Genomic DNA, 15765 nt, shown 5'->3' with positions numbered 1-15765 from the left:
TTGAAGCTTGTCCTTGCCTTTTTTGCTTGTGGTCTTATGGTGGAAGATCATCTTGAGCATGTGTTCCTTGGAAAGAAGTAGGATCATACTTCTCTTGTTGAGAAAAAACTTCGTCTTGGGGTATTGATCTTCTTCCCACTCAACTCCATTGGCATTGAACTTTCATTCAAAACCAACACCTTGATTCTTCCGGTGCCTTCCTTGCTCGTGTACAATTTCCTCAAATTGCTTACTTTCGGCAAGGCTCTTGTAAACACCTTTATCTATAATTCCCTTCAATAAGCTATTTTCTTGCTCAAGTGTAACTTGTCTAAGAGAATCATTAGTGGAATCAAGAGAACTACTAGAAGCAACAACATTGGGTTTAGCATGATTATTGTTACTACTAGAAGAAGAATCTTTCTTACTCTTGTTGCTAGATTTAACTTGTGGCATGTAAGTAGACAAGAGTAAACGCTTGGCAATGTAAGAAGAACTTTTCTTGCGAAGATCATCATTGATCGCTTTTAAGAACCAATGCTCTTGCTCATGGTTAAAGCGTAACTTCTCATGAGTCTTTAAAAGCTCACGATGATTTTCCAAGGTAGTTTCATGAGCTAACTTAAGAGTGTTTAGTTCTTTAGTTAGACGCTCAATATCCTTCTTATCATCGTTATTCGTTTTATCTTGATTAGCATGATTAATATCAAGTTCATCATAGTTTTCATCACTAGAATTGTCAACAAGTAAATCATCATCACCTAGCAAATCATCTTCATCACTATTTAAATCAACATACTCGGGGTGTGATACCTTTGGGCCTTTAGCCATGAAGCATCTTCCAATTCCTTCATTTGGTGACTCAAATATGTCGTAGGAGTTGGTTGACACAAGTGCTAGACCGGCAACACCTTCATCTTGAGTATATTCGGAGTCGGAGTGATAACTTCTCTCGGAGTGATTGTCGGAGTCAGAGCCGGATACCTATTCACCAACATGAGCTTGATGTCTTTGTTTTGTGTAGCTCCTTGATGATTTGTCCTTCCTTTCCGAATCCTTACTTCTCCGTGATGTTCTTCGTTCATAACGGTCATCTCTACTCCTCTCTCTTGGTGGTGATTCTTCTCTTCTACTTCTTCTTTTGGGAGAATCTTCTCTTCTCTTGTAGGGGGTCGTACACTCATTGGAGTATTTTCCGGGTCTTCCACAATTGTAGCAATTACGTTCACGACTTGAAGATCTTTTGTCATTGTAGGACCTTGACTTGGAACTTCTTTCCTTGCTTCTACTCTTGTAGAACTTGTTGAAATTCTTCACCATTAGGCTCAATTCTTCATTGAAGGCTTGTTTCTCACTTGATGATGTGGGAGCATCACATGAGGCTTTGTAAACACCACTTGACTTGTTGTGAAGCTCTTCCTTATCCTTCAGTGACATCTCATGAGCAACAATTCTTCCAATGACTTCTGTTGGCTTGAGATCTTTGTAATTGGGCATCATTTGGATCAATGTGCACACGGTATCATATTTTCCATCCAAGGCTCTTAGGATCTTCTTGATGATGAATCTATCGGTCATCTCTTCACTTCCTAAGCCAGAAATCTCATTTGTGATGAGAGCAAGCCTAGAGTACATTTCAGCGACACCTTCACCATCCTTTATTTTGAACTTGTCAAGTTGACTTTGAAGCACACCCAATTTGGATTCCTTGACAGAGTCGGTACCTTTGTGCATATCAATCAAAGTATCCCAAATTTCCTTTGCATTCTCAAGACGACTGATTTTGTTGAATTCTTCGGGGCATAATCTGTTGAAGAGAATATCACAAGCTTGAGCATTGTACTGCAGCATATTCAACTCTTCCGCGCTAGCTTCACGGTTCGGTTCTCTCCCATCAAAGAATTCACCTTGCAAGCCAATACACACAATAGCCCAAACGGCGGGGTTATGTCCAAGAATATGCATTTTCATCTTATGCTTCCAACTAGCAAAATTTGTACCATCAAAGTAAAGACCTCTACGGTGATAATTTCCCTCACTAGACGCCATACTCTCCAAGGTTGTGAAACCAAGGCTATGATCACCAAAAGCTATGGAAATCAAGGCAAATGGAGACCAAGGCTCTGATACCACTTGTAGGATCGAAAGTATGTCTAGACGGGGGGTGATTAGACTAGTTGACCAAATAAAAATCTAGCCTTTTCCCAATTTTAAGTCTTGGCAGATTTTAGCAACTTAGCACTAGTCAAGTAAACAACCTACACATGCAAGTCTAAGAGTATAGCAGCGGAATGTAAAGCATTGCACATGAAGGTAAAGGGAGGAGTTTGGAGGGAGCAAATGCATTGTAGACACGGAGATTTTTGGCGTGGTTCCGATAGGTGGTGCTATCGTACATCCACGTTGATGGAGACTTCAACCCACGAAGGGTAACAGTTGCGCGAGTCCACGGAGGGCTCCACCCACAAAGGATCCACGAAGAAGCAACCTTGTCTATCCCACCATGGCCATCGCCCACAAAGGACTTCCCTCACTAGGGTAGATCTTCACGAATTAGGCGATCTCCTTGCCCATACAAACTCCTTGGTTCAACTCCACAATCTTGACGGAGGCTCCCAAATGACACCTAACCAATCTAGGAGACACCACTCTCCAGAAGGTAATAGATGGTGTTTTGATGATGAACTCCTTGCTCTTGTGCTTCAAATGATAGTCTCCCCAACACTCAACTCTCTCTCATATGATTGGATTTGGTGGAAAGATGATTTGAGTGGAAAGCAACTTGGGGATGGCTAGAAATCAAGATTTATGTGGTTGGAATGGAAGGTCTTGATCTCAACACAAGTGTAGGTGGTTCTCTCTCAGAAAATGTAAGTTGGAAGTGTAGGCATGTTCTGATGGTTGTCTCCATGAATGAAGAGTGGGTGGAGGGGTATATATAGTCTCCACACAAAATCTAACCGTTACACACAATTTACCAAACTCGATGAGACCGAATCGTGAAACTCGGTCGCAACGATTCAGTTCAAAATGTGAACGTTAGGATTCTCGGTGGGACCGACACGTCAACTCAGTGTGACCGATTTCATTACGGTTAGGGCATAACGTAATCTTGGTGAGGCCGATTACACAAACTCGATGGGACAGATTTTGGTAATAAGCTAACCAGAGAGTTGGTCAGGCAAACTCGGTGGGACCAATTCGCTCATCTCGGTTGGACCGAAACGTTACGAAGGGGAAACAGAGAGTTTGCATTGCGAACTCGGTGGGACTGATCGCTCATCTCGGTTAGACCGAAACGTTACGGAGGGAAACAGAGAGTTTGCAATCCCATCTCGGTGAGACTGAGATCCCTATCGGTGAGACCGAAGTGACTAGGGTTTTGTGGCAGTGGCTATGTCAACTGAACTCGGTGGCGCCGGATGAAAAGTTTCGGTGGGGCCAAGTTTGACTTTTAGTTCAGGACAAATGTGGATATGAGAAAGTGGTTGAGGGTTTTGGAGCATATCACTAAGCATTTTGAGCAAGTAACCCATTAAGCAACACCTTGTCCCCTTTTAATAGTATTGTCTTTTCCTATGGACTCAATGTGATTTTGGATCACTAAGAGGTAAAATGTAGAGTCTTGTGCTTTAGAGCTTGAGTTAATCTTTTGTCCTCAATATTTTGGGGGGTCCATATTTCTAATCCATGTCATGCCAATCATTGAGCTTTCCTGAAATATTTATCTTGAAATAGTATTAGCTCAATGAGCTATATGTTGTTAGGAATTACCAAAACCACCCAGGGATAGTTGCACTTTTAAAAATTAACAGAACTAAAAAATTTAAAATAGAAAAGAAATCAAGTGACTGTAGGGCGAACCGTGCGTCGGCATCTAAAGAGAGCAACTAATTAACGAGCGCTTCTTCGGGAGCCTCACAATGATCAGCGCCACTTGGCGCGCTCTCAGCCGCCCGCCACGTGTCGCGCTCTGGAGGCTCCCTTCGGATTTTGTTTTTAAAATTTTTTCGCACGCATTTTCGGCATTTTAAACGGGTTTTTTCCGGGGTATTTTTTTGCGTGAAAAAATGTGTTTTTTCTTTTTCCTTTTGCTAGAGTCACGGTTTTGCTTCCGCGAGAGTCACTGTCGTGCCTCTCGGAAACGGAAAAAAACGCATTTTCTGTTTTTTTCCTTCCGCGAGAGGCATGGTTTTGCTTCCGGCGCGGTTGTGCTTTCGCGAGAGGTACGGCCATGCCTCTCGAAAACGAAAAAAAATGTGTTTTTTATTTTTTTTCTTTCCGAGAGAGGTACGGTTTTGCTTCCATGAGAGGCACGATTGTGCTATAACGAGAGGCACGGTCGTGCCTCTCAGAAATGAAAAAACGTGTTTTATGTTCTTTTTTCTTTCGCGAGAGGCACAGTTTTACTTCCGCGAGAGGCATGGTTGTGCTTTCGTGCGAGGCATGACCGTGCCTCCTTGAAAACAAAAAAACGCATTTTCTTTTTTTCTTTTTTCTTCCATGAGAGGTACGGTTGTGATTTCGTGAGAGGCACGGGCGTGTCTCTTTCGGAAAGGAAAAAACCCGTGCTTTCGATTCGGTTTTTTCGTCCCTTTTTTCGTGAAAAAAAGTTCGTCAAAACCTATCAACATGGTATCTAGTTTTAAAGATCTCGACGCAAGAACTTCAACGGTGAAAACGGTTTGAAATTTGGATGCACGATTTAAGAGATAAAACATTTTGAATAAATGAATCTATGGAAAAAAAGGAAAACTTCCAGGTCACGACAAGTGGCGCACATGCAGCAGCCACTTGTCGCAACCTGGGAAGGTGGGAGTGATCTTTGCAATGAGTACTCCTTAATTAGTGATTTCGGCATCTAAAAGAAAACTCAAATGATAACGCCCACACGTGTGGCATATTTGCACATCGCCCACACGCCTTGATCCACCTTGATTCTGTTTTGTATGGATCCTAAAGAAATCTTAGTGCCACGTAGGCATAGCGTGTTGTCTGGGCGTTAGAGCGCTCACCCACACGACCCGCAGCACGCGGTTTGCAAGCTGCGCCGTGTGGGCGACCCGGTTCCTACTCACACAGTCACCAACCAGTCCACACGCCCACACGACGCTCGTATGGTGATAGATGGCAACTGCAGTTGCGCGTATGCGGCAACTAGTTAACAAACATGGCAACTATGATTCGTTGGTAGATGGTAACTGCAGTTGTGCGTACGTGGCAACCAGGTAAATACACATGGCAACTATGATTAACCATACATGACAACTAAGTAAGCACGCATGGCAACTATGGTTTGATTGCACACGGCAACTATCATAAATTAAACATGGGAAATATAATTAACCAAAACAGAGAGAGATGGCGGAAAATACACAGGAGCTCCTGGGTGTTCCACATCCCTATACAAATAATAATCGTAAAAAAATAAAAATAAAAACTGAAATTTGGGGATATCAAACATGGGTTCTCAATCTATTCCCGCGTGAAATTTCGTGAAAAAAATATCAGGAAACATATCCGTGACGAAGAAAATACTGTCCGAACAAAAATCCATCAAAACAGTTTTTTCTATACATAAGATTTTTTGTCTTTTTAGCCATGAATACGTTTCCTGGTATTTTTTCCCGAAATTTCACTCGGAAGTAGATCGGGACCCAGGTTTAATATCTCAAAATCTCAGATTTTTTGTCAAATTTCTTGGTATCTTTTTGAATTTAATGTTTGTATAGGGATGTGGAGCACCTGAGTGCTACAAATCCGCTTTCGATAGTTGACATGATTTTATAACTATATTTACCATCCAGATGGCAACTAAAGCGTCATCCCGCGGGTAACTAACGCAATTGCGACAGGATGCGTGGGCATTTTTGCTTCGTACCACACACATGGGATAAGATGAGTAGTATTTGTCAGGCGTGTGACATGAAGTAGTTGCGCCCACATGTGTGGGCAATTCTATATTCGCCCACATATGACCCGTGTGGGCACACCACACACGGTGTGTAGACGAATGTCTAGTTTGCCACACGTGTAGGCGTTATTAGCATCTGAAGAAAAACCGCGCCCCATGCGGGTCCTTGGGCTGGGCTTGCTTGCTTATTGCTTGTTGTGATGGACTTGGGCCTCCAAAGGTGGACGCGGTAGTATGCAGGAGTCCTTCGCTGTTTCAAAAAAAAAAAGCAGCAGGAGTCCAAACAGTTTCGCGTGCACCTCTAGTTCGTTTCCGCCGCGCCCACGAAAGCTTCTCCAGGTCGGTTTCGCAGCGCGCAAGAAACCACCTCTCTACCGGAGTCCCCTCTCTACTATTTATGCACACCCTGCGGGCAGGGCACACGCAGTTCAATCCTTGTCGCCGATCCATCGAGTCCAGCAACCCCAACGCAGCCGCGCGCCGACGCCTTTGCTTCGAGTTCGAGATGAGGTTCGTCGCCGCGTACCTGCTCGCCACCCTGGGCGGCAACCCGAGCCCGACCAAGGACGACGTCCGCGCCATCCTCGGCTCCGTGGGCGCCGAGGTGGAGGAGGGCAAGCTCGACGCCCTCTTCAAGGAGGTGGAGGGCAAGGACCTGGCCGAGCTCCTTGCCGCCGGCAGGGAGAAGTTCGCCTTCGCGCCCAGTGGCGGCGCCGGCGCGGCCATGGGCGCGTCCCCCGCCGCCGCCGGTGACGCTGCCGAGGAGAAGAAGGACAAGGCCGAGGAGAAGAAGGAAGAGGACGAGGAGGAGGAGGACCTCGACATGTTCAGCCTCTTCGACTAAGCGACCCACCACGCCGTGCCGATCGATCTGCCGGCTCTTTACCGTAGCTAGTATCTGTGTACCCGTAATCTGCTGTACTTTTTTTTAGGGGTCGTAATTACTTCGTTTAGTGGTAGTACTTTTTTTATTAGCGGCGTAATATATGTATTTGGGAGATTTTAGATGTTGTTGAGATTAGAAATATATTATATTATATAGTATATAACCGTGTCCTGATGGCAGTTTTGAGTGTTGATTAAATCTTATGATACGTACTATGCCACTGATCTTAACTTCGTTTGTCACACTCTTTATGTTGAAAGACGTTCTCACCGCTCTCCTAGTGTGATCAAGTTGAAACATCACGGCACAATGCGGCTGCCAGAGTATTCCTGATACGAAACTGCTATGCAGACGAGAGTTGCCGAACGAGAATCGTTCAAAAATTATCGTGCGTAGCATCGTATTCACGTGCCATAACTATTCTTCCCCCCATGTATGGGTATTTCTTGAATTGTTGGATATTCGTTTTATCTGGTCCATTAGCTTGGGAGGAGCATAGGAGACGACTGCACTTAAGGATCCAAATCCGATAATGCTAGGTGAGCCTACGCAGGACAAGTTGCATGGACGAGGACGATTTTCCCTTAGTTTCTTATAAGTTTTTAGTGGCCTCTATGCATCGTATGCTATCCTGCCACGTTTCTTTTGCAAGAGCAAACCTGCACTTTGCAAAGTTTGCTTAAAGGATGCTTGTTGTAAATCCTGCAATATGACTGCTTTTAAGCAAATATATGCAGTAATTCAGGGGTATATCTGGGAATTCAGTGGCTTCTAGGCTATGCAGAGGCCCAACTGTAGGTGCAGACCAAAGAGGGCGAGGACGGTCGTAAGTCGGTGAAAGCGGACGAGGCCTAACTATAAATCTGCTCAGTCCCAAACATTATCTCTATGATGTGGCCTGGTTTTCCTCTTATACGGATTGGGAAAGTATTTCTATTATACGTATATTCTTAAACACATGACACCTTAGGCGCACACTTTATTCGGACAGTGGGGCACGATGCTCTAAAAGAACTTATTGAAAAAAAAACATAGCGGTAACGGCTGTTTTAGAAAGCACCTCTTCCTTTCCTGAAACTCAAACAACCTACTAGGCTACTAAAAGGCTAATCCGGACGAAGAAGATAGCGAGAAAACGACTCCTCAAGCCGAAGTAAGGGCGGGACCATCTTCTTTTCTGACCGTTTGGAGCTGCTCACAAGGCCTAAACCTTCCTGTAATCCCTGGAGCTTCGTCAGAGCCTTTTCCTTCCCCACAGGCCAGAGCTCAATTTACCTTCGCCACAGCTCTAAAATAAGGAGAATCAGCTCAAGATAAAAGGGCTCGCACTCAATTGATCCGGGTCAACACTTCCTGTATCTGGTTTCGGCTTTATTTTGACTCCTTGTAGGGGCTCATGACAGTCCTGTAAGGGATCCAAAGGCTTTCGAGCAGTAGCGGCAGTGGGGCGGGAGAGTTGGTTATTCAATTGATCCTCTAATGTTGGCCCTTCTGCATCATCCAGCAAGGCTCGGAAGTCTGAGCTATTAAGGTGCGGTTGACGGATAAGAGGCCTTCGATATGTTAAGGGAGAGAGGGGAGAGTCATTCCAGAGTTGGGTGGGAATCGTTGATAGAAATTTGGATTTTCCCTGAGGTACGATAGCGTCTAAACTAAAGAAAGGGAATATGGAAAGTGAATGTGGTAAAGGATACCGAGAGTAGGTTCCCTGAATGATTTTTAGGCGTATTTTCTTTGAACAAATAAATCTATAAAGAAAATAGGATGGATCTTCCACCTATGCTATGAGTGAATCTTATCATCACTGGCGAGTGGTATCGTATCACCGTCTTCGTCCTGAAAACATCTGCAGAGCTAAGCCAATGTAGGCTTTGACACTACTTATATTCGCTACAAGTATTACACTCGCTTCGCTACACTCTTCTCTTATGCTTCGCGCTTCGCATAGGCTAAATAAGCCGCTCATCCCTGGCGAATCCTACCCACATAGGAATGCGGAACCATCGGGGAAAGGCAAAACATATTCAATCCCAGGAGAGAAGTCACTGGTTCGATAGGACCAGGGAGAGGACCCTGATCACCTTGCCAACGAATTCAAGGCCTTAGGAAAATCATCCTACAATGGACCGTAGGGACTGAGAACGAAGAAGACATAAAAATAAGGTTAGGGGGGATAAAAAGAAAACCTCCTCCCATTCAAAGTCGTCTTCAAGTACCTTTTTGATTCTTTACCGAGTATGGATGGATCAACTATAGGTTCGAGTTTAGCCAAGATACGTACACGGCTAAGTGTATGAAAATCCAAGAGAGAATCATAAAATCTAAAAGCTAGGAAGGAGAAGACGGGGTGATTGAATATGACTTGCTAACAGATCCTACTCTTCCTTAAGCGCTAGTTCTATTCACGATGGTTCAGTTTCGAGAGCAGCTAAAGTAGTTACCTAATAAGATAGATGAATATTCCACGATCTACGATTATAAAAATCTTCTTATAGAAGTCTAGTTCTTTCTTCTTTTAGAAAAGGAAGTCTTGCTCTCCTTTCTTGCCGCTACTTGCGTTGCGAGCCAATCTTCAAACTGTTATGGAGAAGTCGTTTACTGATTAGCTGCTTGAACGTTGAAATATTTCGGCATATCTGCTCTTAGGTTAGTACAAGAACTCGACTCTACTCGTGCTATAGTCGAGGATGTACTTATACTACTCTAAAGAGGGATCAATTAATGGGGTGCATTTTTCTTAGGGCAATTCTAGGCAAGACCTTGAATCACAGGGTTTGTTCCTGGCAACCCAGCATTCTTTATCTTGGCGTAGATTGGTGTGATGGGACGGATGCCGTGAAAAAGCTTTTTTCTTTGACCGGAATCAACAGGTGTGAACCCATCTAGGATGAGTCAAACATAGGGGGAAGGGCCTCCTGGCAATATCCGGTATACTAGTAATCGATTATTTGGCCTTTTGCGATCGAACAACCTATGAACAGTTGTAGCCTACATAACCTACCTACCCAGACCAAGGGAAGAAGGTATCAGATCACTGTAGTTCTAGACCCCTTTTTTCAAATAAAGGAAGTGATAACGTTTGCCCGAATAGGTTGAATCAATAGTAAGAAGATACCACCCAGGCACAGAATCCGAAATAACAATCAGGAATAGGACTAGGAGAATGAGGTCTAATTTACGAAGTCAAGCTGTAATTGGGCTTAGTGCTCCGATTGCGCCTTAGGACTAGGACTGATAGGTAAATGCCCCTTACTCAACCAATGAAGGCGGGTAGGGCTTTTCTTTCTTTTGTTTAGGATTGGCAAGAGGATGGCTGCCTCGGCTTCAAAGCTGTTAGAGAATGCGCTCTTATCACTACAGGGACGCGAGAGAAATTCCTCAAAGGTAGTATTAAAGGGATGGGGCATTACCGGTGTTAGCGACGAAGGGATTGTTTGCAAGAGAAGGTTTCCCTGTTAAGATACGAACAGGGGGCATGCCACGCATAATAGTAAAAAAAGGGCAGAGAAGAGGATTGAGGGACAGAAGGAGCTGGAGGCCAACAAGGAATAGAAGAAGCTGTTCCACTCGTAGCTCTTCTTCTTTTTTTAAAGCTTAACTCACATTTCGGGAGCGGATGCTGCTCGAGCTAAAGATATGCCCCCAACTCTTGAACAACTCTCACTTGCCTTGGCTGATAGCTTAGATGACCGACCGTTAGGCATGGTTACCAATGATTTCACAGTATATATCTTGTTTGGTGAGCCAACCGGCTTCACCCGAGGATGAAGGTAGTAGAACAAAGAGGAGCCGCATCTTTTCCTGGCCGGAGAGGAATCAAGGTCCATCTCATTAAGGCCGAACATTTAGTCTCGTTCCCGATAACAATAGGGAACATCTGGTCTTGTTTGGTTTTTCTTTCAAGGATTTTTTCTTTCTTGCAATTCTGCGAACTTTGAATGCATCATTTCCTCCATTTCTCGGAACTTATCGCGGAATCTAGGCCCACTAGGACTCGGCGGGATTTCTGGTAAATCAAGCTCTCTCAGGGGTGGAAGCCAGCCCCCACTACTCGATGTTATCACTCTGCAGGATTCGACAATGGATTTGTCTTCCTCGATCTCTTCGAACTTTTCCAATCCTGCTATTTTCCCCAAGTCTTCTTGAGTAATATTATCCCTGAGGGTCAATCCTTTCCCTTCCCCCCTTTGCCCTTTCAAATGAAAAAGAACTACCAATGCAAAAAATGAAATGAAATGAACAATTGCTACTTCTTTATTAAATTACACCGAAAAGAAAGTCTGTAAAAAAACAAGAGCCAACCTAAAACTTAACTACCCCTTGCCCTCCCACTGAACCCTTCTTTCTATCCAAAAAAAGGAAGAGCGCACCAAAAAATCCAGAAAAAACTCCGCAACTTACGCTCTCATTGCAGCGGCACCTGTTAAAGTGGCGGCAAGAAAGAAAAGACCAAAAAGAAGGTTTTTTAATACCTCTGACGAACCGAACCAAGCAGTCTGATCATCCTTGCCCGTCCCCCTCTTCTGTCAACCGTTGAAAGAGCATAGCCTAGGAATGAACCATATCGATCCAAGGTTGCAAGGAAAGAAGAAAGGTAAACCAGACCATAGGAATCTTCTGATGAAGTCAATCAGAGAGGACGGTTAGGTTCTTTGTTGCCTCATCTGCTTAGCTTATAGAATTACACGGTTTATCATGATAGACATTCCAATCAATGGTTGGACGATCAATACCATCGAACTATTCCATTCCACTGCTGAATGACGGAAACGGAAGCTTTTTCTTACTGATGGACTGATCCTGGGAGTTCAGACTGATGGTTAGATGGTTGTTCGCTTGTGTGCTTATTTTCCTTCCCCACTCAAAAACAAGTGTTACAGAATGTTCTTCAATTCAAATAGGTATGATCCCGTCCATCCTTCCAGAGCTAGGCACCTGCTTCAGAATGAGAATCTTCGACATAGATCGTTCCTTCAGTTTAGCAATCAATTAGATCCATACTGACTTAGCTTGAAGCATGGCTTGCCGTTTCGAGGCTCGATGCTACTCTTGGGAACATTATTGATACATCGACTTTCAAGCATCTCGTAGTTGAGCGGTACTGCCATCAACAGTACCAAGATGGAAAGGGACTGCTGAACATGGATAGAACGAGAGTCGAACTCGCATGTCTCTCTTTTCCTGTTAGTTAGGAAAGAAAGTCGATATAAACAGCTCCATATTAGCGAATTGCCTCTGACTACTCTTCCCAGGCTGGTCAAACTATAGGATTCCCATTCACTTAGTAAACTTATTGGACAGATGGGTCAACCACTTGACCGAGGGGAGTAAGGTTCGTCACCACAGTCCCGATAGAAGGTCGAGTTTAAAAACAAACCGAAGACAAAGCAACGAATGAAAGGAAGGACGGCTCGCTTCGCTTTACAACCAGGGCGGGTCTCGCTGCCGGATCAATGCGCAAGACGCACGATCTACAAACAACAATAGAGAGAGCCAACCAAGAACAAAAGAACCTGGAAACAAACCCGCGAGCCAATACCAAACAGAGTAAGAAGGAGGAAGGGCCGAAGGCGGCTTACTAAGCGAGAAGGCTCCAAGCAATAACGCATTAGAAGGGAGCTTGCTGCTTTGCAACCTAAGCGGTATAGCTAAGCTTACTCATCAAGGGCCGATAGATAGAGCTGCTCTTGTTGCTAATGGAGAAAGATTGGAGTGAAGTTTAGTATGCTTTCTAAGATCAGAGGAGGAAAAGAATGAAGGTGTGGGCGGGAAGGAGGAGGCAAGGCCCCCTCATTGTGTATTCGACTACTCATTACGGAACCACCGATTGATCCGATTAGACTTCCCGCGGGGTAGCGCGGGGAACTTGCTGAATCAACTCCTTGGAATCGGAGGCCTGACTGAGGTTCAATCCAATGGTAACCTCAACCTAGGAATGCCTGTTTCACTTCCTTGACAGAGCCAACTGAGATGCTCTGTATCGATGTTGACGTAACATGGATTGATTCTAAATTATGAATCAAAAATCCTGATCTCGCAAAGGATCTGCAATAGCTGTGTGTACTCGAGGACTCTTAGGGAAAGAAAAGCACTTTTCTCTCTCAGCAGTTAGACCGGCTATGGGTGGGTTGGTTATATACTGCGCCTTCCTTCTTCGAACCTTTTGTATGTATTGCCCCCTAACTATAGATCAGATCCACCGGACCAGAAACTCAATTCCGCACTGCTGCTGAGTCGCCGGACTTATCCACCTCAGGGATTCGTGGAATTTCCATTTTTGAATTGCGTTGGGGGAAATCTACCAAAGCTAGGCAGATAGATAGACTCCTTTCCCGCTGCTAAGGGAGAGCAAGAAACTAAATCAAATGATTGTTTTTTTCACCAACGCCCTTTTTTTGCGGGTACTAAGAGTCCTCTCACTACCAAGCAGCAGACATCATCATCTGGCTGGGTCTTGCCGGTATCAACAACGAGAAAGAAGAACCAAATGGAAACAGCAACTAACTATGGCTCTTGGCCCAGACAACGTCCTAGGCGTAGGGGAGATCAAAACAGGAAGTCACGCCTAGACGACGACGCCCGTCCTGGGCTGCAGTAAGTAGATCGAGAGGTCGTTCCGCCCCTTGTCCCCGAAGATGGGTAATATGTTCTCATACAATGTTGCTCCAACTTTTTTCTAGAGGGCCTAGCTGGCGAGCGATCCCAGTCCGCGGTAGAGAACAAGACAGCAAGCGAGCGTACCTTTGTTCGCTTCTTTTCCACCAAGCATAGAAGTTTAAGGAGAACTGTAGGTTGGTGGCTACCTAAGGAAACTCCGATTCGAACCCCCCCCCCCCCCCCGGCTGGGAGGCATCTACCTCATCCCGATCACAAGGAGAGGTTCACCATGATGGGGGGTCAGGTACTTCAATTCTTTGCGTTCCGGAAAGAATGAAATGCATAGGGGACCATCCTTTTTTTGCGGCATGCTCTCTGATTTACGGATTCGCGGGGGGCTGAGGGCCAACCTTAGTTGACTGACAATGACAAAGGCTTGCGAAACAAAGTAGCGCCTTTGAAATGGAATCTTAATTAACTATCAGTGGTGCGAAGCAGCTTAGCCCTGGGGAGCTAAAGGTTATACCTTTGTAAGCGAACTGTGGTTCTTCTATGTAGGGTATTCCTCCTTTACTCTCTTAATTAACGTCGAGCTAAGTGACTTTGTGTAGCGTAGTAGAATGAAGGCTACGTACGCACCGACACTCTCTTATCCCTAAGCCTCTTCGCTAACTCGCTCGCCTACAAAAATGAGTAGGCGAGGCTAGGCAAACTCAGCCGCTGACTTTGACTGTACTGTAGTAGACTTTCTAGCCTTTTATTTTAGAACCCTTTCTCATGTTCTTTCATCCATCAAGTAGGCGAACCGTCAGGTCCTTAGTAGCGTTGACAAAGAAGAAGAGCCGGTGAAAAAAAAAGCTAGAATTTCCAATAGTGAGACCAGCTTGACAAGCTACCTTTCCTCTTGATATGAGGCGCGAAGAGAAACATCTCTTTTTTATGACTTCCACTTCTCGATCCCGGCCCGGAAAAGTGACCGACCCCTTGATGAATGAAAGAAAGGGTTTATGAGCCCTAGCCCTGTAAGCCCACACGTGTGTAGAGTAGATCGTTCAACACCTGCGGCACAAACCCATTTTGGACCAATTGGTCCGTATATCATAGGCAGCCGAACGGCCGCCCCCCGTCTTACTAGACCAACCTGCTATAATTATTCCATAAACACCTAGCGAAGATATGGCAAACAAATAAAGTAGCCCTATGTTCGGATCTGACAATACCATACCATAATCAAAAGGAACAACGACCCGAGCGACCAGAATTAACATAAATGTAGCCACTGGAGCCATTCTAAAAAGGGAGAAATTAGCACTACTTGGTGAAATAGGTTCTTTTAGAATCAATTTCAAACCATCTGCTAGAGGTTGTAACAATCCGAACGATCCCACTACATCAGGACCCTTTCGACGTTCCACAAAAGCCATTACTTTACGTTCAGCTAGCACTAAAAAGGCTACTCCTAGTAGAAGTGGTAGAATTAAACAAAGTATTTCCGCTGGAACAGCTATGTACGTTTTCGATTTTCTATCCACTCATGATCGGGCCTGACCTGGTCGACCCGATCAAACTATTTCACTTATGATCTGGCCTGGTTGACCCAATCTCCTTACGAGCGTTCTTTCTATCTACTATTATCTAAAAATAATCAAGTTATTAATGACTGGATGAAACCAAGAAATAACCCCTTATGTGCGAAATTATAGAAGATCCCCTTTAAGATCAAACAATTCCATCGAATTGAGTATGACTGTATGTGTGATAGCATCTACTATACCAGGAATATCAATGAACCCCATTCTTGCAATTGCTCGGGATACCCTCTTTTAGCTGCTAGGTCTATTTCTTAGTTCAAGATCCCTCTTACTAACTGGAATAAAAGAATTAGTAGATCTGTTCCGCCCAAAATGGGAATGGGCGCTAGGGTTATGAACTTATAATCATGGAATCGACTCGATCATCAGATTATAAGTTCATTCCATACCGAACCAGACCGTGCACATTCTTATTATGAGAAGGGGTCATTCGAGCCTATGGAATTAGGATACTATGTTTACATAGAAATCCCTACGTCCTTACATTCTATTTAGGATTAGGAATAGGTGTAATCAGATCTGCTTTTGACATATCTATCCTATTCTTATTTGGGTACCATATGCACCTCTTTGGGCTTCTATTGAATCGAGAAATTGGATTGTACATCTTTCATCTTATTGATTTTGATACAGTCCAACGGATAATGCAAATCGAAGCTATTTGATGTCTGACTCAGGCAAAAAGAAAAGAAAGAAGAGAACGTAAGGAGAACAGAACTTTGTATTTGGTAACTCTCCTGTAGTTATGTTTAACCTTGAATGCAATTTATAGATTCGACAGCAATAGTCCCTCGGAC

At 44.3% G+C, this 15765-nt stretch overlaps 2 pseudogenes; both read left to right on the top strand.

The window, feature by feature from the left end:
- The first annotated feature begins 6317 nt into the window (after positions 1-6317).
- On the top strand, positions 6318-6979 carry LOC147960492 (large ribosomal subunit protein P2B pseudogene; annotated as a pseudogene).
- Positions 6980-12749: 5770 nt separating this feature from the next.
- Positions 12750-13669, top strand: LOC125532313 (uncharacterized; annotated as a pseudogene).
- The last annotated feature ends 2096 nt before the right edge of the window (positions 13670-15765 follow it).

Source organism: Triticum urartu, chromosome 7A, assembly GCF_056163025.1.
Source record: "Triticum urartu cultivar PI428250 chromosome 7A, HENAU_Tu73, whole genome shotgun sequence".
Classification (NCBI taxonomy): Eukaryota; Viridiplantae; Streptophyta; class Magnoliopsida; order Poales; family Poaceae; genus Triticum; species Triticum urartu.
The sequence above is the reverse complement of the archived record's forward strand: the minus strand, read 5'-3'. Positions and strand labels throughout refer to the sequence as shown.